The following is a 4,654-nucleotide window of genomic DNA, read 5'->3' on the forward strand; positions in this document are numbered from 1 at the left end:
TAAAGAGGCAATCCAAACAGTACTTTAAATAAATAAATATATGGACACTTTCATTACCTTTATTGAAAACAAATTACCTAAATGAATGATTGATTGGTTCTCCCATGATTGATCAGCAAAATCCTGCTTCCCAGGGTTCACTAAACAGCTGCCTTTCAGTTTCAATCAATCCTTCAGTCCGTGTAACTCAGCAGCTACAATGTATCCTTTTATTACCAAGATAACATTATCTATTGTTACAGTTTACAGCTCAAACTGCTGGTGATATTGGTAACAAATGATCACACACAGGAAAGTGTTACAAAAAAATCTTGCACTGCTGGGGATGTGTGCTAAAACCCGCTATAGAAATCAAAGGATGCTCATTATATTAAAACTCACTAAAAATGGCATTAACAAGTGAATTCAAAAATAGTTTTTTAGTAAGCATAATTTAATACTAAAGAAATGTTTTTTTTTATTTTTTAACACAGGATATTGCATGGATTGCTCCATTGCAACAAAAAAATTGCAAGAAATTGAACTATACCTTTGTAGACTATACAATACAGTTGTGAAAAGCACATGATACAAAAAATGTCTGATTATTTTTCAACAATAATTTCTCTTTGTGAATACATATTGTATTTGTTAGTCATTTCTGACAAAAATGTTAACACACTGATAGAAAACTGCTGCAATGAAGTGGTAAGAAAGTAATACTGTAGAAGTAATTGCGCCCATCCTTACCAAAGTTGTAAATCTACATTTATTTTTGTGCTAACCATACCGGAGACCTTATCCCGTTCATTGTTTCACAGGTGTTCTCTTTCCCCCAATATCATAGCACAATATGAACAACAATTACTCCTCACCTCTGCTGGTGTTATCCCTGGCATTCGTATATCCAGTGTATAATCTGACGAGCCTGGAGACATTACAGGCCGTGTTGTTCCCAAGCAGTCATTGGAAAGAGATCTGGATGGTTCCTTATATCTTCAATAAAAAAAAAAAAATGAAAAATAAACATTTTAAGTTTCTTTTTTTTATTCCATCATGAACTCTGTTCTACATGCCTACAAGTTACAGTAATGAGCTCTATTTTGTAACTACAAATCAAGTAATTAAGACATGTTCAATATCTTTTCTTCAGATATAAGTAGCAAACCGTACACATGCTGAGAAGACAACACATTTAGAAAGTGAAGTACAGTATTAGTTAGTAAAAAGGACTAAAACTGGAAATTCTAAGTGCATAGACAATGAAGGCTGTGAGCTGCGACAGAGGTAGAGGCTGTGATATAAGTAGATAATAGGACAGTATATAAAAGATAGCTGTATTTATTTATTTATCTTACTACAAATAAATCATTAAACCATCTTGGTAACGGGATCCAGAAGAATAGGAATAGGTTTGATTAGGCTCCTAAACCTAGACTAGAGGCAATATGACAGCTGCAAACAGTTCACACTCATTGATACTTTTTGTAATACGCAGTAAAGTTTGCAGCAGTATCTTTCACTTTCCAGAATGCTGTAGAAGAAGCTTGGACAGCCAAACTGTTCATTTTCAGCATGGAGCTCAATGGAATTAGAAAGACGCACACCAATGTTAGATTTGGGATTCTATGATGCTTTCACATCTTATAATTGTCTTGACTAATCATTGTAGATGATTTAATGCCTTATTAAAGTAATTAGTTATGCCAACATAGACATGAGTTGACCCCTTCACATCAGTTTAAACCCATTTTGTGATTTAATGATGAACCTAAAAGGAGCATGAGTAAAGATCTTGCATCATAAAACATTTTAATATGAGCACATGACTAGAATATTATTTACATAAGCATAATAAATAAAACAGAGCTGTTCATGGAACATCAGGATCTATCACAGGATGTCTGTCATTTATGTTTGTTCAAACAATACCTGCTTTCTGCATCTAAAGTAATCTTCTCTAGCATTTCTACTCCGGTTTTCATTTCCTGCTCATGTGTGTGTTTTTCCAATCTAATAAATCTGCCAGAACTTTTTTTTATAGATTGATAAATTATATATATAATGACATGCAAATTACACAGTAATATTGCCATTTGCTATATATATATTTTTTTTTTTTAAGGTACAGGGACAGAGAGAGGATTTGAAGTAAGCGTATGGTTGCTAGATCACGATGGACCAGTGAATCAGACAATTAAAGCAATTGCTTTATCTAAATAAACTGGTTTCTCAGTTTCTCAGGGGTACAGATATTTTCTATGCTAATATATGTAGAAATGGCATTAATAAATAAAACAATATTACAGAATTGCATTCTGCGCCAAATATGTTGGGAATTGAAATTCAATGTGTAAATATAAACTGGCAAGAAGTTTGCATTGTTGCATGAAATCTGTTGACATTAGGAACTCATGACCAACCAATTCTTAACTGGCATGCATTTGCGCAAATTTGTTGTAGATCATCTATACTCTCGATCTATTAATACACTGTACAAAATAGACATGAGTATAGTGGCTGTAAAAATAATACTTCCTTAAATAACAAAGCTTTTCAGAAATAATACAGGCCTTTGGAAGAGAAAGATGCATACGAAATGGAATAATCAGAGAATATTGTAGTGAATAATATATGTGCGTATAAATATTTAATGTAATAATTATAGAGACTGATACATTTATGTTTTCCTAGCAATCACAGCTCATTTTTAAACACCATCAGAGGACAAATGTATTCATGTAAATGTGCGGATTTCATCGTACAGAAGCACAGCAGTGAATACCCAACACCTTTATAATAATAATTTTTTTTTAATATATATATATATATATATAGATGAAAAGAGAAAAAAGTAACCCGTATGGGAGCACTCAGGTATGCAAAAGATTAATATATTTATTTATTTGACACAATGCAAAAAGAATTGAATAAACAGTACATGATTAAAAACACTTAAAAAAGAGGCATTGACCCCTGTCACGGTTGCTACCCTAAAACACTAATAAGCAACACTAGGGAACGACATACATTGTCAACCCTATACATAAGTAGGATAGTGACTCAAACAAAACTGGGGTAAATCAGAATAAATCACAATAGGTTATTGGGTTCAAAAGGCACCTATACAAAGCTAAGGATGATTCACACTACACACCAGAAGGTGGACTGATCAAAGTATATATGACAATCACCAGGCATCACACATCTGCATGAGCATACAATGATTTGACCAATACTTTCAGCATAAATCCTATGTAGGAAAGGTAGTGAGATGGAATAAAGTCCCTAGGTGTGTAGAGTAATGGAGTTGGTAAAATAGCATATATAGAAAAATACCTAATGGACGCCTATTACATAACCTTGTGTTAATAGTCAGTACCCCTAATGCAAAAATGAAGGTCACAGTCCAGAAAAATGGTGTGCATAAGTGCTGGGTAGCATAGTTACGTGAGCCAATGGGTCAGGGGTCCTGCCTCGCACCCCCACTCCGACGCGTTTCGTCCAGAGACTTTGACTAGGAGTGGTGAGGGAACTAAAGCTGAATGCTGTTTATGTAGGGATGTTTTTCGCGCCAAAAACGGATGAGGGCGGCAGCAGCTGCAGGTGCTTAAAATAGATTACTGCTGATCTTCCGTGTCTGCGTGTCAGACTGGCACGCGAGTAGTGTGCGCATGTGCAGCTTGTAGATAATGGTTTCTATATATGTGTCTACTGCGCATGTGCTAAGTGCAGCGTCCCAGTATTTACGTCTGTATAATGATATGCAAGGCGTCGCTGCACCTTTTAGTGCGTGTCAGCTTGGACCGCATACCGCGCATGCGCGCTGAGTGTGTCTATTGATCCATGTACTGGCGGTCACAAAAATAGCTGGAAAAGTAGTGATGATGCCCATAATCACTTATCACATACTATTGAGGGGATTGATGTAACTAATGTCCACTAATATTTAGAAGAGCAGCAGATATAGTTTAAGACAAATCTGAGTAGTACCATAGAGAGAGGCACATGTATGGGAGCTGCAACAGCGCACCCTAATGGAGCGGAGGTATATTGAGTGCATATTTTTAAAGCACAATGAGCTATGTATCTTCAATATTTGTGTCAATTAGTGTAATACATCCAAAATTGTGCAATACAAACAGGGATTGAAAAACATTTGCAACATGTATCAATGTCCAATGAATAGTTATTGAATCCATAATATCCAACTTGTTAATCCCATAAGTCCAGGAATGTGCCAGGTGTATTTGGTCCAGGTATATCCAGAATCGAAATTTTTGTGGCATCTGCGGTTACGGCATCTCCATGCTGCACCGATCCGCGGATGCGGTCCACCGCTGCGTGGTACACGGACCATGCAGAGACCCTCCTGCACAAGCATTGGGAATCAGGACGATGCACTCCAAATATCATGGCCGATCTGGCCCCTGGTCAGGAAAATCTCCAGCTTGAGCCTTGCACGTGCATGCAGTATCTAAAAGATTAGACAAAATACATGCAGTAAGTGCACTCATCAGAATAGTTGTAGATTATTTAGCTGTAAACAGACAAAGTTAGAGCAGTTGTATATTACAGGAACATGGCATAGCCAATATAGTCGTTCAGACCTTTCGGAATCATTGAGTTGATTTGTGTAATCCACCTGGTCTCTTTTTTTAGGAGAGCTTTTTCC

The 4,654-nt window shown here is 36.2% G+C and overlaps 1 long non-coding RNA gene across 4 annotated transcripts in view; it reads right to left on the bottom strand.

The window, feature by feature from the left end:
* Window positions 1-874: 874 nt before the first annotated feature.
* Window positions 875-4,654, bottom strand: part of LOC142492015 (uncharacterized) — a 51,952-nt gene continuing 48,172 nt past the window's right edge. For all 4 annotated transcript variants that reach the window (XR_012800667.1, XR_012800666.1, XR_012800668.1 and 1 more), the window contains exon 3: window positions 875-975. This is a non-coding gene — a long non-coding RNA (uncharacterized LOC142492015). The remainder of the gene's footprint in view (window positions 976-4,654) is intronic.

This window comes from Ascaphus truei, chromosome 4 (assembly GCF_040206685.1).
Source record: "Ascaphus truei isolate aAscTru1 chromosome 4, aAscTru1.hap1, whole genome shotgun sequence".
In the NCBI taxonomy this organism is placed as follows: domain Eukaryota; kingdom Metazoa; phylum Chordata; class Amphibia; order Anura; family Ascaphidae; genus Ascaphus; species Ascaphus truei.